Below are 27,726 nucleotides of genomic sequence, written 5' to 3' on the forward strand. Positions count from 1 at the left end.
CGCTTATACGACACATGTCGAATTAAAAAGTGTTCAAATGTCACAGCGATGTACACTGTAAATGCAAAACAGTTTGATAGTGCGCTTATACTCGCACCCGCAGCAACTCCTCTTGCAGCCGCAAATTTCGGAAGTTCTGAGTTGGTGCTATTCAACACCCAAACCGCCTGGAGACCAACCGGAATGAACTGAGGATGGCAACAATCGTAGAAAGAACGAGCTTTTCATTCGCGCCACAGCAATATTTGATGAAATTATGTTTCATAACAAATCCGGAAATCAAAACAAAAACAAAAATAGAGTTGCCAAATTTCAATGAGCATGGTGGTGTAGGGTGACTAGTTTGTCGAATTAAAAGTATACCCCGGTTATACGACAACAGTCGGTGTCGTATTAGCGGGGTAATACGGTATGCTTGGTTGTTTATCCACCCATCAATTGAAAAGATGCAGATATGGAATTCAGATTTGTTTTCCTTTTTAATACGTGTCAGGAGACATGCCACGGAAAATTTGTGAAGAATGTGACTGTGATAATGACAAAAACTAAGTGCGCCACACAAACTATGCATCATTTGGAAGTTAAATGCATTTAATTTACTCGGTGGAATTGGGTGTGTAGTGTCCACACTACTACTATTGCGAATATCTTGTGTAAAAGAATCTTAGAGTGTATGCTGTCACCTACCCGTAGTCGAATGACATGTAAATAAATAATGTTCAGTTCTGTTCAGACCAACGTCGCGTGAAGACGTGTCTCTGCAATCGTATCCGAAGACCAACATCAGACATTACATTTGGCTTCGAGGATAAATTTTTCGGTGTTTTGTTTATAAAGTGAAAGATTGTTTTTGCGTGCAGAATGGAAATAGGATTGTGGGGAAGCAAGGAATGTGGAGGTTTCAGTGCAATTTGTTGTAACGGAGGCTATCATGATGCTGCGCATACTGCACCAACGTGGATGGTAGTGTTAAATGAGGGAAGAGTGAAAGTAGCGAGTGTTGACACTTTGCTCAAATGTGTGCGTGGATACTTCTGACTGGGGGCTGAAAGTCTCTCTAATAAAGACAAATCAATCAATCAATCAATACTTCTGACTGCTGCTGAAGATGTCAATGATTGTGTTTTATTTATGTTTAGAAGAGATGCGCAGACAAAGTGGATAAAGGCGATAGAGGCTTGTAGTAGAAACCAAACCTCATGTTTGTTTTGAAGGCAAGGATGGACCGACGCCGAACGAGAGAAAGAGAAGATGATAATGACACTTTACAAGCTCCCATTAGGAAATGTAGAAAGAGACGAAACGTATTTTGTTATATGGAAGTGGTTGCGTTCCAGTAGTGGTATTGTTTTTCTGCGCGGTATTCACAGCGGTTCCCACTTCGTTGTACATTGTGGTTCATAATTTATTTGCAGTGAAATTTTAATGGAATTATTTTTTGGCATTCATTTCAACAAAACAGAGAGCACTGTATATGGTCAACACAACATTGTAATTGCGGTAGAGTTGTGATGCGCGTATATTTTTTTGTGTTCCATTGCAAGGCGAGTTGTTGATTCATCGACAAACAGTGGGTAGAAATTTTGTATATTTTTAGCCTTTATTTCATGTTCAGCATTGAGAGAATTCTTACTGAGTTGATACAGATGCTTAACAGGACATATTGTGGAGAGAGGTTGGGAAGAGGAGAGTACTTTGTAATTGTTGTTGCACTAGATGGCTTTTCTTGTCTTTTATGGGTTAAATAAGTGAAGACTTTGGAGGGTGGAAATGGAAATAGTAACTATGGGCTGATATTTGTATGTAGACGCGAGAGTAGACGTGGTGGAGTGGAACGATTCATCACTGAGCAATTACAAGAGAGGTAAATGACGTTAAGATAGGTTGAACACCGGAGTGCAGTGAGGTGTATACTGAGAACTGGATTTACTTGTTCGTATTTTTGATCGATTGGAGTGACAAAGCATACATTATCAATTTTGATAAAAATAAAAAGTCCGATCGCAGCTCACTTTGGAAGCTGCAAAAATATATGCACTTTGACGATAAAGTACCCAAATCTAAGTAAAAGAATGTCGAAATATTTTACACAAAAAAACAAGGAAATTTAGGCATATTCGTTGTTGAGATACCTTTCAATTTAATTCATAACAGTTATGTTCATTATAAACAAAATTGAAACTATATGAAGTGCAATTTGTGCAAATAAAATGTCTGGTTGAATTCCTAGTTCCTGGTTAAACAATATTTTCTTGATTGGTGTGTAAGGCGTCCCGTTGACCTGTTTGTTTACGGTTTGAGGACGTCGCTATGACGACGCCGCCGTCAGTCCATTGTTTTAACTTTGACATTAGCTTCGCATGAGATAACTTCGCAACTCTCAAGCAAGTCGCGATTTAGTGGTTCGAAGATAATATTTTGTTATTCGTCTGCTGAGAGTATTGAACATGGCCAAAGTGATTACAGTTAAATGAATAGAATTTGGAATTCATTGATAGATTTTGTGTTTGTGGTTCATTGTGTGGGGTATAATGAGTAGATTATCAGATGCATTATGTTTTGGGGTAGCTGTGATTGATAGTCGTGGAAGTGATCGTGTGAAAAACAGTTGAATGGGTCGTGTAACGAATTCACTGATGGTAGGGCGCTATGGAAAAAAGGGGTAAATGGTGAAATGCGTCGAGCATTCATCGAGGATTCATTGATAGTTGTTGATGGGTTTGTTGTTGATATGGATTCATGAATGCATTTGAAGCAGTCGTAATGAATACAGTGAAATAAGTCGAGTACCGGATTCACTGGTAAATTTCGTTGCGGAAAAAAATGGATGTGATGGAATTAAATAAAGTGAAATGAGTCGAGTACTGGATTCACAAGTGGTTAGGCGCTTCGGGGGTGGAAAAAAAGGGATGGTGAAATGAGTCGAGTACTGGATTCACCAATAATTGCAGATGAATTTATTTAGGATGAGATGGATTGATTACCGGAAGACATTTTAGACAGTAGTGATGGATACAGTGAAATGGATCGAGCACCGGATTCACTGGCGACAGTTGTTAAGAAAAATGAAGGAAGTGGAGGGGTTGAACAGCTAACTAAATAAAGTGAAATTAGTTGAGAACTGGATTCACTGATGTTACAAAAAAAAGTGTTATTGGAAGGGGATGGAATGAGTAAAGGGGAATTAAGTGCCAGGTGTCAAGTGCCGAACTTAAAGACGATTATAGATGGATTCTGCATGGAGTGATGTGGTATGAGTGCTGTATTGGGTGTCGGAAATGGTGAAAGTATTGTAACTGTCAGTAGCAGGCATGGTATGCGAATGCGTTTTGTGGCTGGTGTATCGAGTAATCGGTGTTCGCGTGTGAAAAAACATGGCACGATAATCTGTGGAAGGAGGAAAACAGTAGCTGCAATGGAGTCGGTTGAGTGTTGGCTTCTTTGCCGGTGTTGTGATGACAAGATGTTCTGAGTCTGCATGCCAGGCTGGGCCAAGGTCGGGTTTCCATGGACTTTGGGACCCGGGAACCTGTTTGTGGGTCGGTTGGCTGATTGAGTGGAGGTAATTTGTTGCATCGCTCTCGTCGGATTTTGTACTGGGCGATTCTTTAAGATTGATTTTGGGTGCCAAGGTGAATTTCTGGAGGGCTAAAGAGAGTCATAATGGCTAAGAGGGAGGTGCTTTTGCGTATAAAATTAAGGAACCATTAAGTTTTTCAAAATTTAAAACCCCAATTGAATTTACTTATTACCGTTATTGTTCATCAATGATTTGATAGAGCAAATCTTGATGAATTAGGTGCAAGGTTTTCTACAGTTTGACAATGATGAGGGTAAATATAGGCGAAATCGATTTTGCATTAACTAATACTCATGAGGAATGTTTGATGAAGTTGAAGTGGATTCATTGAAAGCGTTGGCGAAACCGGTAGAAGAGTAGAGCATTGAATTAGGTTTAGGTTGTTTGAAAGGGAATAGTTAATTCAACGTGAGAATTCGATTATGCATTATAACTGATTTTTGATTGAGCGTCACTCCTGGCGTCTCTCAATGTTTTTCATTTAACAATGTAGCATTTTAATTCGATGTAACCAGTACAACCAAATAAATAAATGTTCTCATATCGAGATGTACCCGAAATAGACAAAAAAAAGAAAAACAATTGAATTTCTCAGAGTTTATGCTTTATATTGTTATTTTGAAATACTAACACCACTAATTAAGGTGCCACAGAAAACTGTATAACTGAGGTTGACGCTAAATTTTATCAACAACAGTTGACCTTAGAATGAGAGAATAAGATCGTACGCTGGAGGAAAATTACTAAAAGTAGGCAACAATGTAGGATAGTAGGAATATGTAATTGTCGTCCGGAACTTAACATATTTTCTAACTTTGTATCGATGAGTGTACAAAAGACTTATTTTTACTTACCACTCAACATCATGGAAAGCATTTACTTTGAAATGGAATCTATCAAAGACTTAGGTGTTAGTAGATGAGAACATCCGTTTGAATTCTGGAATATCTTGATTTGATTTTATATAGGAATTATCATAATCCTTGTAGAAGTGAGAAACTTCATTGGCTAAATACCAAACTACTTCTATTTACAAATAAGACTTTCATATGTTTCCATTAGTTTGGTCGACGTATTCTAAGATATCAGCCTAGCGGATATTGCACGGAGTGGTTGAAGAAGAGATCCAGCGATAAAGCAAGCATTAACTGAGTCTTCTACGGAATGGAGTAAGGAGGTAATCATTTAGGTGAAGAAGCTAATGTGATTCCTGCTGGTGCAGTGTGATAGCCCGAAGTTAGCTGAAGTCATACAACTCGATCATGTAGAACATATGGTGCTGGAAAAAAAATACTGTATGTTCACAAATGCAGGCTGGAGATAAGAAAAGTTTCAGGAGAACAGTACAATTATGTGTAGGATTAGTTTCAGTTCACTGTAGTTCTGTTCGTTTGGAGTATTTTCTTAGAATGCTAGGAGTTTTGATATTTCTTTGATCATAGCAGTGCTGAAGTCTCTGGAGATATTAAATTAAACCAGTGTAAAAATTGTTAGTAGGATCCAATCGTAGAAAGGTTAAAACAATTTAGGAGCAGTACAGCGTGAAATAAAAAGACCCTTGTTCCTAGGTTCTGATATATACTAGGCGGAAAGACAATATAAAATTTTTGGTTTTTTTTTCTGATAGTAAACTTTAATTGTTTTTATATTGTAGAAAAGTCTTTAACTGTAATTCATGAAGCGGTTTACATAAAATGATATACATACATACCAATTTAAGTAGAGTTTAAAGCAGATAGTGAAATCTTCGCAAGTGCTTTTCTCACATTATAAGTCAAGCAGTTGAGCTCGATAACAATGACGTAAAATTTTATTCAATTAGCAATTCCTAAAGTAAAGACGACATCGTGAAGAACTGCAGGTAGTTTCGTGCTTATTTAGTTTTGAGGTAAAAAAATGAATTGGGCAACGAATGACTATTTCTAAAATACAAATTACGAATCCTAATAATGTTACATTAGTTATATAACTCCAAAATTTTTAGACAAATAGCGATTACGTAAAAAGGAATTTGTTGACCTTCGTCTTTCGTAATGATAGGAAAATAGAAGAAAAGAAAGGCGAAGGGCTTGGCCTAGTGAAGCCTATAATGACCTGTAGAATATTTGAGTGCAACATACATACATACTATGGGAACTTATTGCTGCTGATTTTGTTGGGCTCATGCTGTCTGATAATATTCTTTCTATTTTTTTAGTTTTGCAGCTAATTTAACGAGGTCGGACAAGAAGCGGATAGCCATACATTATCTCTTAACGTGAACTATTTAAGATGCCGGACTGCAGGAAACTGACAACCGGCCACAATCATTATCAAATTGTAAATTTAGATGATGATGATTAACCTGGGCTTTTTAGGGAAATATCTGTTAAACGGATTAGGTGGTGATTCATCAACAATGATTCGACATCAAGCATTGGACTGTCTTCACACATGAGGTGGCCAAGGACGTTAGTCGTGGAGCAAAACGAACCAGGATCGAGAAGGTAGATTTGGTTGTCATGAAGGGAAAGTGGAAGAGAATAATGTGTTAAGAAACTGTTAGAAAACTCAAGAAGCATAGCCCATGATGAGCCTGTTATAACTGTGAGGATGTTACTAAATCAATCTACTTAAGGATAAACGGGACTGTGTAGACAATAACCGCCATTGCTCTGTTGTTACCAAGATGTGCATAAGCTGATTGTTTTTCAGCCACTCCAGTATGATAGAAATTGAATACCGTCTTCAAAATCGGAAGGTTGATAGTTAGAAAGAGAGAAAAGATAGGAAAATTAACACGGCATCCCGTATCACCTTAACTGTTTGAGATGAAACGACAGATGGATGCAGTGGAGTAGATTAAAACAGCAAGGCAAGCATTCTTGTGACTACAATGAAAAGAAAAATGGTTTCTTGTTTGTTTATAACAAGTTTACAGTAGCTTAAATAAGGGTCCTAAATAATTGTAAACGTTTTATATGTCAGATAGCATTGATTTTATATAAGTAACTAAACAACTGTAAAGAAAAGGAGGAATGTAGTGTCCACACTACTACTATTGCGAATATCTTGTGTAAAAGAATCTTAGAGTGTATGCTGTCACCTACCCGTAGTCGAATGACATGTAAATAAATAATGTTCAGTTCTGTTCAGACCAACGTCGCGTGAAGACGTGTCTCTGCAATCGTATCCGAAGACCAACATCAGACATTACAGGGTGCAAAAAAGGTTTTTTCAACACAGAGGAGTTTAAAAGACATTATGTATTTTTTCTAATAATAATATGACGGAAACGTGTTGAATCGTTAAGTCTGATCTTAAGCGCTGTACGTGAAATCATAAAATTGAGTAATATTTTTTTCTGTATTTACATAAATTATCCCGGCTAGGTGACATATTTTTCTGATAAAACTCTATGTTCCTGATGATTCCTCCAATAGGGCTAACCTTCCTGAGGTAGTCATAACTGAGCTCATGATAGAACTAGCGGTTTTATCACAGCATTTTTTTGGTTTATGTTACGGCCACGAAATCTTTTGTTGGTTTTATGCATTGCCTCTCAGTTTTGTGTATTTGTTTACAAAAAAATCTCTCCGACAACAACCGCAAATGCAAGCTTTATTTAAATGGTATATAATAAGTGATAAAACCAATTCATGTCTACTTGCAAGTCTTTAACTGAAGATGTTTATAGCAGAAGTTATATGACAGTTTTATGGAACGCCAAAGGTTCAAAGAAAAAAACTACCACATAAAACTAATTTAGAACAACTAGCTTTTTGACAAGCTCGTATAAAACCAGGATAAAACATCAATAAACCTTCAAGGCATGCTGATTGTTAAGTGCCCCACACAATGCATACGTTTGCGTGTGCGTGACAGTAGTTTGACACATTTCCCATGGGAAAACTGTCAAAAAAACGCAAACCTCGACGGAACGGACGCTATGTGTTCCAGGCTTTACTTGGGATTTGATTTGCGCGATCGTTCCACCAGAGGCGCTAGGGTTTGATCGCTTTGGCGTTTGCCTGTGAACACGTTGCTGAATGATGCAAACGAAAATTACAGGCATTTTGTGTAGTAGTGTGCATGTCAGCAAAACGTCAAATCGAAATCCATCATGGCCGACAGTGTCGCACGCGGTTCTACCAACAGGTGGCAGTGTGCTCATGAAAATGACGCCGGGCGAAAATTTTTGATGAATTTCCTCTAAGAGTTACGTCTGTTTGTCTGTGATCTGTCACTTCGCGAAACCCACGTGCCTTTGTTTTTGGTATGACCATAGACTAATTTCTATGACTTGTTATGATCTGATTTTCTTAAACATGGCTATGAACATACGTGTGCAGTTTGATGAAAAAAGTTTTGTTCAAAACTATCCTCAAGGGTAATTTGTGAAATTGCAAAAAAACGTTGTACGCAACTCGGTGCAGAACTCGATTTTTCCAGCACTCGTCGTAATTATCCAACTCGGCAAGTCTCGTTGGATAAATGTACGACTCGTGCTGTAAAAATCCTCATTCTGCACCTTGTTGCGTAAACTACTATACTTCCATTTGAGTACTTTATCGTCAAAGTGCACAAGTTCGCAACTTCCAAAGTGAGCTGCGATCGCACTTTGGTTTTTATCAAAATTGATAATATTTCGCATGTGTTCAATCGGCTCTACTGCCGTTTTAGATGTATTATGCCAAAATGACTGTAATCAAAACAATTGGCTTCTTTAGCGGTGTTGAGATAATTCCATATTCTGAATCTGCATGCGAAACTGAGCCGAAATCTAAATTTTCTGGAATTTTGATGCCCGGGAACCTATTTAAAAACCAATTTGAAGTTTGTATGGGAGCGATTTGTCGAATCACCCCTCGTCGCATTTTGTACTGGGTGAAGCTGTCAAACAGTTACCCAGCTGTCAAAAGGTGATTTCAAAAAATCTCTTTAAAATTGATTTTAGGTAGAAAAATAAAGTTCTTAAAATCTGAATAAAATCATAGAGGCTCAGAAAAAGATGCTCTTCCGTATAAAATAAAAAAATCGATACATTTTTCTTAAGCGCTGTTTGCAGTTCAGAAGGAATTTCTCGGCCTATCTTGATGCATGGGAAATTCCTTGCCTGAATCGCCCAAGAAACAGTTTTTCTTCCATCGCAGTACGCAGTTGCGAAGAAATGACAATTCAAATGGCCGTCACCGTAGAAAGTTTCTGCCAGGAATCGCTCAAGAAGTTTCTTCAGCGATTCCTTTAGAACTCGAAACTGCGCTTTAATTTAAAAACCCAATTGAACTCATCAAACGACGAGTGAAAAAATCCTAGGCAGCATCCATTTATTACGTAACGCTAAAATCGTCATTTTTCAAACCCCCTCCCCCCTCCGTAACGCTTTTTTGGATGAAAACCTGAACATTTTAGTATGAACCGTAACGCTCGACCATACTCCCCCCTCTCCCAGAGTGTTACGTAATTTGTGGATGGCGCCCTAGTGAGAAATAAAGTTGTTGTCGGGGTAACCGTGAGGAAACGCATGGGTTCAGTGAGGTGTGCAAATAATCACTGTGCACAAATTGTTTGCGCTTAAGTCTAATAATTTTTTAGATGCTCAATACATATAATGCCGAATAAGCGGGGTACGACGGTAACTTGTTTTTTCTATATACTCATTTTTGGGTAAAATCGAGCCATAAATTAGGTAGTTTGGATTTTCCGTGTACCCTTCGGAAACGTTTTCGCTCACACCGCTCACAACAGCGTTTGTCACAGTTTGGCATCACTTCTCACTCTGCAAAACAGAAACATTGTTGTCGAACGTGCGCACGCTTGTTCGAAGTGAAAGTTTCCGATAAGTACCTAGGTAATAAAAAAGTTATAAATATTCTTCCTTTTAAATTGCGCAACTAAATCTCCTCCACCGTCGGTTCATTGTCCGTTCAACAGCAACCATCGATCAAAGTGTCCATCCCGCTGCAAAGTCATCGAACTATTTACAACTCCCTGAAACACAGGCGCTTCGATCGGGAATTTTTCGTGGAAGATCTGTCAAGCGTTTCGTCCGGTCGGATTTCTTGCAGAGATCGACCCAGTGGCTGAATCGGATAATCTGCCGGTTAATCTGCAACATCGATTGTGATTCGTAGGCAGGCCAAGGCAACATTCCGGAAGGAGATTTCCCACGCGGAACATGTGCAGAGCGGAAACATTCTGTTGCGATTTGCGATTGAAGAGTGGATTGTACGGGTTGAAAAAGTGGTCTTGCTGATTGAGGTTGCCAATTACAATAGCTTGGGGGATGATTCGTGGAACTGGTGGACCTTCCGGTCCTATGCGAATTCCGATACTCATGTGAAAGTTGTGCAGGAGCTTACGACGGACATTCCGGACAAGCTGGAAATCTACCGCTTTGTCCTTCAGCATCTTTTTTGTTAAACGCCAACAATTAACCGGTTCTGGGCAAGGCTAAATGTATTCTCCTTGAGTCGGCGTTGCATCAGGATAAGAAGTTGTGAAATATCAAGGTAAGTTCGACCATCGACGCTATTAGAGGGTCTTAATTATTATTATTTTGTCGGTACAGGCCTCTCATCGTACAAGAAACCTGGTTCGTCCTGAGATGGTGTGTGGTGGTGACCAATGGATTGTGGGGCAAGCGGGCAGCAACCTACATACACACCACATAATTGCACACCTTCCGTTCAGTTACCGATCAACCGGGTGGGATGGTGTCCTGACGAATCATCTGCTCGCGTGCAACAGAAACAGGCGTTCTAACGTGATAACCAAGGTAAGAAACTGTTGTTTCGGCTTTCGGACAGTTGATACCTCCGGCTAAGTTTCAACTTCCGACAGCCGAATTAGTCATCCGGAATAATTCCATCGGTTGTTGAGGATTCATTCTAAGCCAATATCTTTCGTATGCTGTGGGTGTTTAGGAATGATTCAAGGATCTATTTGTCACTTGCCGAGGCAGTCGAAGATTCCTCCGGTTTTCGGAAGGGCCTGTCTTCAAGTACATAGACGTAAGAGAGGAGCAGGGAATTTGACCAACGTCTTCCAGTCCAAACACATTTTGAATTGGATGTATGGAGGGCGCAGATGACCAAAATGGAGTCTATGTTTTTTTTTTTTTTTTTTTTATAGGGGTAGGTAATATTCGATTACAAAGAGTTATAGCAGCAAGTGCCCAAAATGAATGCTCCTGCTCAAATGGTCCCAGACCCTATATGTATCTATGTACATATAACATATCCCTATCAATCAGATTTCAATTTTATTCATGGTTCTGTATGGGACGATAGCGATCGTCATCGTTTCAAACAGAATCAACATCGAAAATCTCGCACTGGTTGACCTGGCCCACTCTTAATTGATGGGGTAAGAAGCAAAGGTGTGTACACTCAAACCTCCATTTAGGTAGTATCCATTTAGGTAAAATCGATTTAGGTCCCTCCATTTAGGTAACGTTACCCAAATGGAATTTTATTGTGATCAGATCAGTTGGAGTACTTAAGATTAGGTATGAGGTTCGTTTACGGAAAAGAAGTAGTGAGTGTTGTTAAGAGGATAAAGGGGGGGGGGATTGATGCAATGTTGAGATTTCATTTTAAAGGCATTTTCATTTTTTGTTTTTCATACAATTTTACTATACATATATCATCATGGCGCTATTGTTTTGGCAGCTCTTGGCAGTTGCATTTTTCTTTAACCGATTGTGCATACATAAACGAGCATTTGAACGTAATCTCCCCGCGGGGAGTAGCGGGGAGCGATTTGTAAGACACTTTGAAGTCGAACTGTAAGAATTTCTCGTACTAATGACATGTAATGTCAATTTTGAAGCCAGAAGTATTATTTTGGTCTCTTGCTCCATTGCAGATATCTGATATGCACAAGAACTTTCAAATAAACTTTTGAAAGCAATTGTTTTACTTATATCAATAGACTTTTGTAGTGGTTGAACTTGTTTGTGTTCTTTATAAAAAAAATCAGCACTTTTTCCATCAGCAGCTATGCAGTGCTGTAACAAGATACAAAATCAATATTTCCATTTTTTTTTAGTGCTCCTGGTATTATAGTTGAATGCCCAATATACTGTATCCCATATAAGACATGTTCAAAAATTGAGTTTATGCCAGCTTTTCTCAAAATTGGACCTCTGTGCCTCGTAGACTTTTGTCCATACAAAATTTTTAAAATTTGTATGGAGCGTAGACTTTGGTCAGAACCCACCACCCCCCCCCCCCTCCCCCCAAAAAGTCTACTTTATGAACGGCCCTTTTCAAGTTTTTCACCAATTTATCATCCTATACAAAATCGACCCAATTTTCTCCCCGATTTATTGTAATTTTTCTACTTATCGTAAAAATAATATTGAAAAAAAATCCTGAGAGCTTGAAATCTGAAGAACTTATGCTCAAATCAATATCGACTAAATGATCACTTATAACCCTTTGCATCTGGGCCCTTCAATTCATATAAAATACGCAGTAGTTTTTATCTGCTTTTATATGAATGTGATTACCGCATTACGATGAATTAATGAGGAATATATGCATTAACTTCACTCCACTACACGATAGTCCTTCCCGGGATGTGGATCATATGATTCTACTCTTCATCTTTATAACTACGCGATATTCTTTCCTAAAATGTGGAGCATATGTATCCACTATTCGTCCTTATAAACACGCAGTACTCTTCCCCAAAATATGGAGCATATGTTTCCACTCTTTGTGCTAACAAATACGTGTATTCTTTCCATCAAATGTGGAGCATATTATCCACTCTTCGTCCTTATGAACACGCGGTACTTTTGCCTCAAATGTGGAGCATATATATCCTCACTTCGCCTTTTAAATACGCGATATTCCTTTCCAAATGTGGATCATATGTATCCACTCTTTGTGCTTACAAATACGCGTACTCTTTTCCTCAAATGTGGAGCATATGTATCCACTTATCATCCTCATAAACACACGGTACTCTTCCCCCAAATGTGGAGCATATGTATCCATTCTTCGTATTTATAAATACGTGGTATTCTTCCCCCAAATGTGGAGCATATGTATCCACTCTTCGTCCTTATAAACACGCGGTACTTTTCCCCCAAATGTGGAGCATATGTATCCACTTTTCGTCCCCATAAACACACGGTACTCTTCCCCCAAATGTGGAGCATATGTATCCATTCTTCGTATTTATAAATACGCGGAATTCTTCCCCCAAATGTGGAGCATATGTATCAATTCTTCGTCTTCATAAATACGCGGTACTCTTCCCCCAAATGTTGAGCATATGTATCCACTCTTCGTCCTTATATACACGCGGTACTCTTCCTGTAAATGTGGAGCATATGTATCAATTCTTCGTCTTAATAAATACGCGGTACTCTTCCCCCAAATGTGGAGCATATGTATCAATTCTTCGTCTTCATAAATACGCGGTACTCTTCCCTCAAATGTGGAGCATATGTATCCACTCTTCGTCTATATTAACACGCGATACTCTTCCCTTAAATGTGGAGCATATGTATCCACTTTTCGTCCTCATAAACACACGGTACTCTTTCCCCAAATGTGGAGCATATGTATCCATTCTTCGTCTTTATAAATACGCGGTACTCTTCCCCCAAATGTGGAGCATATGTATCAATTCTTCGTCTTCATAAATACGCGGTACTCTTCCCCCAAATGTGGAGCATATGTATCCACTTTTCGTCCTCATAAACACACGGTACTCTTTCCCCAAATGTGGAGCATATGTATCCACTCTTCGTCTTTATAAACACGCGGTACTCTTCCCCCAAATGTGGAGCATATGTATCCACTCTTCGTCTTTATAAACACGCGGTACTCTTCCCCCAAATGTGGAGCATATGTATCCACTCTTCGTCTATATTAACACGCGGTACTCTTCCCCCAAATGTGGAGCATATGTATCCACTTTTCGTCCTCATAAACACACGGTACTCTTTCCCCAAATGTGGAGCATATGTATCCACTCTTCGTCTATATTAACACGCGGTACTCTTCCCCCAAATGTGGAGCATATGTATCCACTTTTCGTCCTCATAAACACACGGTACTCTTTCCCCAAATGTGGAGCATATGTATCCACTCTTCGTCTTTATAAATACGCGATACTCTTCCGCCAAATGTTGAGCATATGTATCCACTTTTCGTTCTCATAAACACACGGTACTCTTCCCCCAAATGTGGAGCATATGTATCCATTCTTCGTCCTTATTAACACGCGGTACTCTTTCCCCAAATGTGGAGCATATGTACCCATTCTTCGTCCTTATAACACGCGGTACTCTTCCCCCAAATGTGGAGCATATGTATCCACTTTTCGTCCTCATAAACACACGGTACTCTTTCCCCAAATGTGGAGCATATGCATCAATTCTTCGTCTTTATAAATACGCGGTACTCTTCCCCGAAATGTGGAGCATATGTATCCACTCTTCGACTTTATTAATACGCGGTACTCTTCCGCCAAATGTTTAGCATATGTATCCACTTTTCGTTCTCATAAACACACGGTACTCTTCCCCCAAATGTGGAGCATATGTATCCATTCTTCGTCCTTATTAACACGCGGTACTCTTTCCCCAAATGTGGAGCATATGTACCCATTCTTCGTCCTTATAAACACGCGATACTCTTCCCCCAAATGTGGAGCATATGTATCCACTCTTCGTCTTTATAAACACGCGGTACTCTTCCCCCAAATGTGGAGCATATGTATCCACTTTTCGTCCTCATAAACACACGGTACTCTTTCCCCAAATGTGGAGCATATGTATCCATTCTTCGTTTTTATAAATACGCGGTACTCTTCCCCCAAATGTGGAGCATATGTATCAATTCTTCGTCTTCATAAACACGCGGTACTCTTCCCTCAAATGTAGAGCATATGCATCCATTCTTCGTGTTTATAAACACTTCGTATTTATAAATACGCGGAATTCTTCCCTCAAATGTGGAGCATATGTATTCATTCTTTGTCTTTATAAACACGCGGTACTCTTCCCCCAAATGTGGAGCATATGTATCCACTTTTCGTCCTCATAAACACACGGTACTCTTTCCCCAAATGTGGAGCATATGTATCCACTCTTCGTCTTTATAAACACGCGGTACTCTTCCCCCAAATGTGGAGCATATGTATCCACTCTTCGTCTATATTAACACGCGGTACTCTTCCCCCAAATGTGGAGCATATGTATCCACTTTTCGTCCTCATAAACACACGGTACTCTTTCCCCAAATGTGGAGCATATGTATCCACTCTTCGTCTATATTAACACGCGGTACTCTTCCCTCAAATGTGGAGCATATGTATCCACTTTTCGTCCTCATAAACACACGGTACTCTTTCCCCAAATGTGGAGCATATGTATCCACTCTTCGTCTTTATAAATACGCGATACTCTTCCGCCAAATGTTGAGCATATGTATCCACTTTTCGTTCTCATAAACACACGGTACTCTTCCCCCAAATGTGGAGCATATGTATCCATTCTTCGTCCTTATTAACACGCGGTACTCTTTCCCCAAATGTGGAGCATATGTACCCATTCTTCGTCCTTATAACACGCGGTACTCTTCCCCCAAATGTGGAGCATATGTATCCATTCTACGTCCTTATTAACACGCGGTACTCCTCCCCCAAATGTGGAGCATGTGTATCCACTCTTCGTCTTTATAAACACGTAGTACTCTTCGCCAAATGTTGAGCATATGTATTCACTTTTCGTCCTCATAAACACGCGGTACTCTTTCCCCATATGTGGAGCATATGTATCCAGTCTTCGTTTTTATAAATACGCGGTATTTTTTCCCCAAATGTGGAGCATATGTATCCACTCTCTTTATAAAAACGCGCTACTCTTCCCTCAAAAAGTGAGCATGTGTATCCACTTTTCGTCCATATAAATACGTGATACTCTTTCCCCATATGTGGAGCATATTTATCCAGTCTTCGTTTTTATAAATACGCGTTACTTTTTCCCCAAATGTGGAGCATATGTATCCACTCTTCGTCCTTATAAACACGCGGTACTCTTCCCCCAAATGTGGAGCATATGTATCCACTCTTCGACTTTATAAATACGCGGTACTTTTCCGCCAAATGTTGAGCATATGTATCCACTTTTTGTCCTCATAAACCACGGTACTCTTCCTCCAAATGTGGAGCATATGTATCCACTTTTCGTCCTCAAACACACGGTACTCTTTCCCCAAATGTGGAGCATATGCATCCATTCTTCGTCTTTATAAATACGCGGTACTCTTCCCCCAAATGTGGAGCATATGTATCCACTCTTCGACTTTATAAATACACGGTACTCTTCCGCCAAATGTTGAGCATATGTATCCACTTTTCGTCCTCATAAACACACGGTACTCTTCCCTCAAATGTGGAGCATATGTATCCATTCTTCGTCCTTATAAACACGCGGTACTCTTTCCCCAAATGTGGAGCATATGTATCCATTCTTCGTCCTTATAAACACGCGGTACTCCTCCCCCAAATGTGGAGCATGTGTATCCACTCTTCGTCTTTATAAACACGTAGTACTCTTCCCCAAATGTGGAGCATATGTATCCACTTCTCGTCCTTATAAACACGCGGTACTCTTCCCCAAATGTAGAGCATATGTATCCATTCTTCGTCTCTATAAACACACGGTACTCTTCCCCCAAATGTGGAGCATATGTATCCATTCTTCGTCCTTATTAACACGCGGTACTCTTCCCCCAAATGTGGAGCATGTGTATCCACTCTTCGTCTTTATAAACACGCGGTACTCTTCCCCCCCAATGTGGAGCATATGTATTCAATCTTTGTCTTTCACTCAAATGTGAAGCATATTATCCACTCTTCCTCCTTATAAACACGCGGTACTCTTTCCCCAAATATGGAACATATGTATCCATTCTTCGTCTTTATAAACACGTGGTACTCTTCCCCAAATGTGGAGCATATGTATCCACTTCTCGTCCTTATAAACACGCGGTACTCTTCCCCCAAATGTGGAGCATATGTATCCATTCTTCGTCTTTATAAATACGCGGAATTCTTCTCCCAAATGTGGAGCATGTGTATCCACTCTTCGTCTTTATAAACAAGCGGTACTCTTCCCCAAATGTGGAGCATATGTATCCACTTTTCGTCCTTATAAACACGCGGTACTCTTCCCCCATATGTAGAGCATATGTATCCATTCTTCGTCTTTATAAATACGCAGAATTCTTCCCCCAAATGTGGAGCATATGTATCAATTCTTCGTCTTCATAAATACGCGGTACTCTTCCTCCAAATGTGGAGTATATGTATTCACTCTTTGTCTTTATAAACACGCGGTACTCTTTCCCCAAATATGGAGCATATGTATCCATTCTTCGTCTTTATAAACACGTGGTACTCTTCCCCAAATGTGGAGCATATGTATCCACTTCTCGTCCTTATAAACACGTGGTACTCTTCCCCCAAATGTGGAGCATATGTATCCATTCTTCGTCTTTATAAATACGCAGAATTCTTCCCCCAAATGTGGAGCATATGTATCAATTCTTCGTCTTCATAAATACGCGGTACTCTTCCCCCAAATGTGGAGTATATGTATTCACTCTTTGTCTTTATAAACACGCGGTACTCTTTCCCCAAATATGGAGCATATGTATCCATTCTTCGTCTTTATAAACACGTGGTACTCTTCCCCAAATGTGGAGCATATGTATCCACTTCTCGTCCTTATAAACACGCGGTACTCTTCCCCCAAATGTGGAGCATATGTATCCATTCTTCGTCTTTATAAATACGCAGAATTCTTCCCCCAGATGTGGAGCATATGTATCAATTCTTCGTCCTCATAAACACGCGGTACTCTTTCCCCATATGTGGAGCATATGTATCCAGTCTTCGTTTTTATAAATACGCGGTATTTTTCCCCCAAATGTGGAGCATATGTATCCACTCTCTTTATAAAAACGCGGTAATCTTCCCTCAAAAAGTGAGCATGTGTATCCACTTTTCGTCCATATAAATACGTGATACTCTTTCCCCATATGTGGAGCATATTTATCCAGTCTTCGTTTTTATAAATACGCGTTACTTTTTCCCCAAATGTGGAGCATATGTATCCACTCTTCGTCCTTATAAACACGCGGTACTCTTCCCCCAAATGTGGAGCATATGTATCCACTCTTCGACTTTATAAATACGCGGTACTTTTCCGCCAAATGTTGAGCATATGTATCCACTTTTTGTCCTCATAAACCACGGTACTCTTCCCCCAAATGTGGAGCATATGTATCCACTTTTCGTCCTCAAACACACGGTACTCTTTCCCCAAATGTGGAGCATATGCATCCATTCTTCGTCTTTATAAATACGCGGTACTCTTCCCCCAAATGTGGAGCATATGTATCCACTCTTCGACTTTATAAATACACGGTACTCTTCCGCCAAATGTTGAGCATATGTATCCACTTTTCGTCCTCATAAACACACGGTACTCTTCCCTCAAATGTGGAGCATATGTATCCATTCTTCGTCCTTATAAACACGCGGTACTCTTCCCCCAAATGTGGAGCATATGTATCCATTCTACGTCCTTATTAACACGCGGTACTCTTTCCCCAAATGTGGAGCATATGTATCCATTCTTCGTCCTTATAAACACGCGGTACTCCTCCCCCAAATGTGGAGCATGTGTATCCACTCTTCGTCTTTATAAACACGTAGTACTCTTCCCCAAATGTGGAGCATATGTATCCACTTCTCGTCCTTATAAACACGCGGTACTCTTCCCCAAATGTGGAGCATATGTATCCATTCTTCGTCTCTATAAACACACGGTACTCTTCCCCCAAATGTGGAGCATATGTATCCATTCTTCGTCCTTATTAACACGCGGTACTCTTCCCCCAAATGTGGAGCATGTGTATCCACTCTTCGTCTTTATAAACACGCGGTACTCTTCCCCAAATGTGGCGCATATGTATCCACTTCTCGTCCTTATAAACACGCGGTACTCTTCCCCCATATGTAGAGCATATGTATCCATTCTTCGTCTTTAAAAATACGCGGTACTCTTCCCCCCCAATGTGGAGCATATGTATTCAATCTTTGTCTTTCACTCAAATGTGAAGCATATTATCCACTCTTCCTCCTTATAAACACGCGGTACTCTTTCCCCAAATATGGAGCATATGTATCCATTCTTCGTCTTTATAAACACGTGGTACTCTTCCCCAAATGTGGAGCATATGTATGCACTTCTCGTCCTTATAAACACGCGGTACTCTTCCCCCAAATGTGGAGCATATGTATCCATTCTTCGTCTTTATAAATACGCGGAATTCTTCTCCCAAATGTGGAGCATGTGTATCCACTCTTCGTCTTTATAAACACGCGGTACTCTTCCCCAAATGTGGAGCATATGTATCCACTTCTCGTCCTTATAAACACGCGGTACTCTTCCCCCATATGTAGAGCATATGTATCCATTCTTCGTCTTTATAAATACGCGGAATTCTTCCCCCAAATGTGGAGCATATGTATCAATTCTTCGTCTTCATAAATACGCGGTACTCTTCCCCCAAATGTGGAGTATATGTATTCACTCTTTGTCTTTATAAACACGCGGTATTCTCCCCCAAATGTGGAGCATATGTATCCACTCTTCGTCTATATTAACACGCGGTACTCTTCCCCCAAATGTGGAGCATATGTATCCACTTTTCGTCCTCATAAACACACGGTACTCTTTCCCCAAATGTGGAGCATATGCATCCATTCTTCGTCTTTATAAATACGCGGTACTCTTCCCCGAAATGTGGAGCATATGTATCCACTCTTCGACTTTATTAATACGCGGTACTCTTCCGCCAAATGTTGAGCATATGTATCCACTTTTTGTTCTCATAAACACACGGTACTCTTCCCCCAAATGTGGAGCGTATGTATCCATTCTTCGTCCTTATTAACACGCGGTACTCTTTCCCCAAATGTGGAGCATATGTATCCATTCTTCGTTCTTATAAACACGCGGTACTCTTCCCCCAAATGTGGAGCATATGTATCCATTCCACGTCCTTATTAACACGCGGTACTCTTCCCCCAAATGTGGAGCATATGTATCCATTCTTCGTCCTCAAACACACGGTACTCTTCCCCCAAATATAGAGCATATGTATCCATTCTTCGTCCTTATAAACACGCGGTACTCTTCCCCCAAATGTGGAGCATGTGTATCCACATTTCGTTTTTATAAACACGCGGTACTCTTCCCCAAATGTGGAGCATATGTATCCACTTCTCGTCCTTATAAACACGCGGTATTCTTCCCCCAAATGTGGAGCATATGTATCCATTCTTCGTCCTTATAAACACGCGGTACTCTTCCCCCAAATGTGGAGCATATGTATCTATTCTTTGTCTTTATAAATACGCGGTACTCTCCCTACAAATGTGGATCACTCTTTGTGCTTGCAAATACGCGTTTTCTTCGACCTAAATGTGGAGCATATTATCCACTCTTCGTCCTCATAAACACGCGGTACTCTTATCCTTAAATGTGGAGCATATGTATCCTCTCTTCGTCCTTTTTAATACGCGATACTCTAATCCAAATGTGGCGCATATGTATCCACTCTTCGTCTTTATAAATACGCGGTACTCTTTCCTAAAATGTGGAGCATGTGCATCAACTTTTCGTTTTTATAAACACGTGGTACTCTTTCCTTGAATGTGGAGCATATGCATCCAATCCTCGTTCCCATGAACACGCGGTTGACTTTCCTTTAATGTGAGTTGTGAGCATAAAACATTAACATTGGACTGCAGTAGAAACTATTAAAGTCGATTTGTAGCGCTCTTGTCAGTGGTCTAACAACTCTCAGCGGTCTAGGCATGGTTCCAATATGTCGTTTAAAGAGTTGCCACCTATGATTTAGAGTTCCGACTAATTTTGATCAACTGACACATAGTTTTCTGCTGCTGTGTAATGTTATGCGGTAGTCTCTCCGAATGTGTTCTTTATTAATACGCGGTACTCTTCTCTCAAATGTGGAGCATATGTATCCATTCTTCGCCTTTATAAATACGCGGTACTCTTTCCTAAAATGTGGAGCATGTGCATCCACATTTCGTCTTTATAAATACGCGGTCTCTTCCCCCAAATGTAGAACATATGTATTCACTCTTCGTCTTTATTAATACGCGGGACTCTTCCTTCGAATGTGGAACATATGTATACACTTTTTGCTCACTTGAATATGCGGTAGTCTTTCCCAGAATGTGGAACACATGTGCCTTCTCTTCGCTCACTTGAATACGCGATAGTCTTTCCCTAAATGTGGAGCAAATGTACCCACTCTTCGCTTACTTGAATACGCGGTGGTCTCTCCCTGAATGTGGAGCAAATGTATCCACTCTTCGCTTACCTGAATACGCGGTAGTCTCTCCCTGAATGTGAAGCATATGTATATATTCTTTGCTTACTTGAATGCGCGATAGTCTTTCCTAGAATGTGGAATATATGTATCCACTCTTCGCTCACTTGAATACACGGTGTAGTCTTTCCCAGAATGTGGAGCATATGTATCCACTCTTCGCTTACTTGAATACTCGGTGGTCTCTCCCTGAATGTGGAGCAAATGTATCCACTCCTCGCTTACTTGAAAACGCGGTAGTCTTTACCTGAATGTGGATCATATTTATCCACATCTTGTTCCCATAAATACGCGGTACTCTTTATCTGAATGTGGAGCATATGTATCCACTCTTCGCTTCCTTGAATACGCGGTAGTCTTTAGCAGAATGTGAATCATATGTATCCACTCTTCGCTATCCTAAATACGCGATATTGAATGTGGAGCATATGTATCCGATCTTCGCTTGAATTCGCGGTAGTCTTTTCCTAAATGTGAATCATATGTATCCACTTCTCGTTCCCATGAATACGCGGTAGTCTGTATCTGAATGTGGAGCATATGTATCCACTCTTCGTTCCCAAAAATACGCGGCTCTCTTTATCTGAATGTGAAGCATATGTATCCACTCTTCGCTTCCCATAAATACGCGGTACTCTTTATTTAAATGTTGAGCATATGTATCCACTCTTTGCTTGAATACGCGGTTGTCTTTATCTGAATGTGGATTATTTGTATCCACTCCTCGTTCCCATGGATACGCGGTAGTCTTTATCTGAATGTGGAGCATATGTATCCACCTTCGCTTCCTTGAATTCGCGGTAGTCTTTAGCAGAATGTGGAACATATGTATCCACTCTTCGTTCCCATGAGTACGCGGTAGTATTTATCTGAATGTGGAGCATATGTTTCCACTCTTCGCTTTTTTGGATACGCGGTAGTCTTCACCTGAATGTGAAGCATATGTATCAACTCTTCGTTCCCATGAATACGCGGTAGTCTTTATCTGAATGTGGAGCATATGTATCCACTCTTCGTTCCCAAAAATGCGCGGTAGTCTTTATCTGAATGTGGAGCATGTGTATCCAGTCTTCGCTTCCCATAAATACGCGGTACTCTTTATTTGAATGTGGAGCATATGTATCCACTCTTCGCTTGAATATGCAGTAGTCCTTACCTGAATGTGAATCATATGTATCCACTTCTCATTCCCATGAATACGCGGTTGTCTGTACCTTAATGTGGATTAAACGTATCCACCCTTCGTTCCCATGAATACGCGGTAGTCTGTACCTGATTGTAGAGCATATGTATCCACTCTTCTGTAGTATATAAGAGTAAGCACTAAATAAAATAATGAAATTGATTTACTCACCAATCATTGTTATTCCAATGAACTGCAACCCTTGAGATGAAAACGAATTTGGAACAAAACAAAACAAAATACTTTTGACGTTTCTCGGATTGCTGCGATCGAAAGCATTGAGCGATCTCAAAAAGTAAATCGACTACGATTTCTGTGGAACGTGTATAGAATATTAGTGTGGATCTTAAAATGAGCTTTTGTGGAATATTTGTGTGGATCTTAAAATGAGCTTTTGTGGGAACGGATGATCTTTTGTGTGTGCGTGAGAGTCTTGCGTTCCGACAAAAATGGATAAGGATGATTCGGAGTTGAAAGCATTTGAATGTATGCGTAAGCAAATGATAGGTACGGGATTGATGAAAAACGGGGATTCAGAAAACTAACTTCGAAGCTATCGGACGTGCTGCAGATTTGTTCCGGGAAGAAAATGGACGGCGAAGAGATTTTCGGTCACCACACGTTAACGTTATCCACTCTTTGCTTGAATACGCGGTTGTCTTTATCTGAATGTGGATTATTTGTATCCACTCCTCGTTCCCATGGATACGCGGTAGTCTTTATCTGAATGTGGAGCATATGTATCCACCTTCGCTTCCTTGAATTCGCGGTAGTCTTTAGCAGAATGTGGAACATATGTATCCACTCTTCGTTCCCATGAGTACGCGGTAGTATTTATCTGAATGTGGAGCATATGTTTCCACTCTTCGCTTTTTTGGATACGCGGTAGTCTTCACCTGAATGTGAAGCATATGTATCAACTCTTCGTTCCCATGAATACGCGGTAGTCTTTATCTGAATGTGGAGCATATGTATCCACTCTTCGTTCCCAAAAATGCGCGGTAGTCTTTATCTGAATGTGGAGCATGTGTATCCAGTCTTCGCTTCCCATAAATACGCGGTACTCTTTATTTGAATGTGGAGCATATGTATCCACTCTTCGCTTGAATATGCAGTAGTCCTTACCTGAATGTGAATCATATGTATCCACTTCTCATTCCCATGAATACGCGGTTGTCTGTACCTTAATGTGGATTAAACGTATCCACCCTTCGTTCCCATGAATACGCGGTAGTCTGTACCTGATTGTAGAGCATATGTATCCACTCTTCGTTTCAAAAAAATACGCGGTAGTCATTATCTGAATGTGAAGCATATGTATCCACTCTTCGCTTCCCATAAATACGCGGTACTCGTTATTTGAATGTGGAGCATATGTATCCGCTCTTCGCTTGAATACGCGGTAGTCTTTACCTGAATGTGGATCATATGTATCCACTTCTAGTTCCCCTAAATACGCGGTACTCTTTATTTGAATGTGGAGCATGTGTATCCACTCTTCGCTTGAATACGCGGTAGTCATTACCCGAATGTGGAGCATATGTACCCACTCTTCGTTCCCATGAATACATGGTAATCTCTATCTGAATGTGGAGCATATGTATTCACTCTTCGGTATCTTAAAAACGCGGTAGTCATTATCTGAATGTGGAGCATATGTATCCCGGTTTCTTTCCCATGAGTACGCGGTAGTCATAACATGCATGTGGAGCATATGTATCCACTCTTCGTTCCCAAAAATACGCGGTAGTCTTTAATTGAATGTGGAGTATTTGTATCCACTCCTCGCTTCCTTGAATACGCGGTAGTCTTTTCCTGAATGTGGATTATATGTATCCACTTCTCGTTCCCATGAACACGCGATAGTCTTTACCTGAATGTGGAGCATATGTATCCACTCTTCGTTCCCAAAAATACGCGGTAGTCTTTATCTGAATGTGGAGCATATGTATCCACTCTTTGTTCCCAAAAATACGCGGTAGTCGTTATCTGAATGTGGAGCATATGTATCCACTCATCGCTATCTTAAATACGCGGTAGTCTTTATCTAAATGTGGAGGATATGTATCCACTCTTCGTTTTTATGAATACGCGGTAGTCTTGACCTAAATGTGGAGCATATGTATCCACTCTTCGTTCCCATGAATACGTGGTAGTCTTAATCTAAATGTGGAGCATATGTATCCACTCAATGAGAGTATATTACAGTTGGGGAAGAAGAAGAGATGGCTATGTATTAGTAAGCAAAGAAAAATGTAAACACAAATAGTGACGTCACTATTTGACACACGTTTTTATGGGAGCTCGCTTCGCTTGTAGTAGTGACAGGTTTTGTACCAGACACGGATCGTACGCACACAAAGTATCTTCTTCCCCACCTTTATTAGACTCTCATTGGTATCCACTCTTCGCTTCCTTGAATACGCGGTAGTCAATACCTGAATGTGGATCATATGTATCCACTTCTCATTCCCATGAATACGCAGTAGTCTGAATTTGAATGGGGAGCATATGTATCCACTCTACGCTACCTCAAATACGCGGTAGTCTTTTTCTAAATGTGGAGCATATGCATTCACTCTTCACTTTCCTGAATACGCGGTAGTCTATACCGGTTCATTCATAACGGGGTTCATTTATTTTAATTTGAACTTCTAGTAACCCTGTGGGTATCGAAAAACACACTGATGGTAACCCTTTTCGCTGTTTTGTTTTGATTCTGCGTTCCGTTTCGCCACGTTCCATGAGCAAAATGACGTTTGAACCATTGCGCAGAATTAGGAACCGGTATTAACTGGTGGATAAATGTATAGGTCCAGAACGATCGTAATGTCGCATAACAGTTCAAAATGAAGAATCAAATTGAATTTTATCTAGGGGAAACTACCTATTCTCGGCCGTTTTGTTCTCTTCGTCTTAGGGGGTTTTTTGAAACCTTTTGAACTCAGAGTTGGTCTCAAATCCTTCCCAACTAAGCTGAATTATATGGCCAAGTTTCAGGCAGTTTGGCTGACAAAAACCCCCCATGACGAAGAGAACAAACCTGCCGATAATACCCATTGTCACCCTATAGCCAATGTTTTCCTGTAAAGCATGTTGACATTGATCTAGCCTTCTTTTTACCAATACGTAATATTGTCACCCTTTGGTAATATGTTTTTTGTAATACCTCTTCTTTGTTTTTTTATAATTATATTTTACATTCTTAATGCATATTTCCTTTTTCTCTTTTTTCCATTTCTTATGTTACACCCTGTTACACCGAGCCGTTGATTGGAAGCGACGAGAAACGAGGAGAAACGGTCAAAAGCTATTAGATAATAAGGATTACATAAGGCATCATTAAATAATAACAAATAAATGATTATATACACTATATTTGATTCATATATAAGTTGTAATGGTTGAATATAAAAACAAAATCGACGTGAACTTCTAAAAATACATAATAATTTTGGTTAGTATCAATTCGATATTTCAAAATGAACGTCAATTTAAACCATTATTTTGAAAGTGTTTTACTCTAGCGAACCCACAGAGGAAATAAGTTAGAGGACACTATTTGATATAGAAGTTATCAAATATATGTTTTGAACTAAAATATGTAATGTAAGTAGTAGTGATATTGGTAACTTAATGTAATGATATTTTAGTTGTTTATTTTATGCATCAATAAATTTAAAAAAACTGAAATATGTAATGAAAAATTATTAATATCACTACTACTAATGGAAGAAATATGTACCCGAAGTGAAAATATTATCTCGCAATTGTAAAACCCAGTATAAATGAGACCAATAAATTATTTTTAATCGCTTGCCTTTTTATTATGAAAACAGAAAACCCCAAATTACAGACACAAAATCATATCCCTGGACATGATTTCACTGCACGAATGGTATGTTTAACCCTAGGTTTAACCTTTTTAAGACGGAGTTCTTCATCCTCACTAAGTCGCTGCTCTAGAACACTTCAGCGAGGTTCTAGTAACGAATCCATTCTAAAATGGCTATAAAGGCATTTCCAGACAAATTTCAGGTAAGTATCACAACATCACTAGGAAGGAGTCCACATGATAAGAACTAGAATTATATGAAAAAAAAATGGTCAAAAAGTTGAGTAAACCACAATGGATCCCTAGGGCTCAATCGCTTCATATGGATCCCATCTACCGTTGTGTGTGCAAATTTGAACCGATCACTTAGCCAAAACCGGAACCTCGGTGGTTTTGCAGGAAGCATCCTTGAAAATCGTTTAAATTATGTGAAATAGGTTTTTTTTTTTGTGAAAAAGATGAGTAAACTGCAACGGATTTTCGATTCCAGTTCCTCAATCTCTTCATATGGACCCCATCTACCGTTGTGTGTGCAAAATTGAAAATTGAACCGATCACTTAGCCAAAACTTGAACCTCGGTGGTTTTGTAGGATGCATCCTCGAAAATCGTTCAAATTATATGAAATACGTTTTCTTGTGCAAAAGTTGAGTAAACTGCAATTGATTTTCAATCTCAAGGGCTCAATCGCTTCATATGGATCCCATTTACCGTTGTGTGTGCAAAATTGAACCGATCACTAAGCCAAAACCTGAACCTCGGTGGTTTTGCAGGGTACATCCTTGAAAATCGTTCAAATTATATGAAATACGTGTTTTTGTGAAAAAGTTGAGTAAACCACAATGGATTTTCAATCTCAAGGGCTCAATCGCTTCATATGGATTCCATCTACCATTATGGGTGCCAAGTTGAACCGATCACTAAGCCAAAACCTGAACCTCGGTGATTTTGTGGGGTGCATCCTTGAAAATCGTTCAAATTATATGAAATACGTGTTTTTTGTGAAAAAGTTGAGTAAACTGCAATGAATTTTCAAACTCTAGGGCTCAATCGCTTCATATGGATTCCATCTACCGTTGTGTGTGCAAAATTCAACCGATCACCTAGCCAAAACCTGAACCTCGGTGATTTTGTGGGGTGCATCCTTGAAAATCGATCAAATTATATGAAATACGTGTTTTTTGTGAAAAAGTTGAGTAAACTGCAATGAATTTTCAAACTCTAGGGCTCAATCGCTTCATATGGATCCCATCTACCATTGTGGGTGCTAAATTGAACCGATCACTAAGCCAAAACCTGAACCTCGGTGGTTTTGTAGGATGCATCCTTGAAAATCGTTCAAATTATATGAAATACGTGTTTTTTGTGAAAAAGTTGAGTAAACTGCAACGGATTTTCAATCCCAAGGGCTCAATCGCTTCATATGGATCCCATCTACCATTGTGGGTGCTAAATTGAACCGATCACTAAGCCAAAACCTGAACCTTGGTGGTTTTGTAGGGTGCATCCTTGAAAATCGTTCAAATTATATGAAATACGTGTTTTTGTGAAAAAGTTGAGTAAACCACAATGGATTTTCAATCTCAAGGGCTCAATCGCTTCATATGGATCCCATCTACCATTGTGGGTGCCAAATCGAACCGATCACTAAGCCAAAACCTGAACCTCGGTGGTTTTGTGGGGTGCATCCT

The 27,726-nt window shown here is 39.8% G+C and overlaps 1 protein-coding gene and 1 long non-coding RNA gene across 2 annotated transcripts in view; one reads left to right on the forward strand and one right to left on the reverse strand.

Annotated features, from left to right (window-relative positions):
• LOC109397909 (uncharacterized) overlaps positions 1 to 27,726 on the reverse strand; it is a 318,606-nt gene that overhangs the window by 81,395 nt on the left and 209,485 nt on the right. The gene's annotated exons all lie outside the window — the stretch shown is intronic.
• Positions 4,672 to 26,018, forward strand: LOC134284908 (uncharacterized). The gene is made up of 2 exons (XR_009996005.1): positions 4,672 to 10,071; positions 10,131 to 26,018. It is a non-coding gene; the product is annotated as an uncharacterized LOC134284908 (long non-coding RNA).

Source organism: Aedes albopictus, chromosome 1 (genome assembly GCF_035046485.1).
Source record: "Aedes albopictus strain Foshan chromosome 1, AalbF5, whole genome shotgun sequence".
Lineage (NCBI taxonomy): Eukaryota > Metazoa > Arthropoda > Insecta > Diptera > Culicidae > Aedes > Aedes albopictus.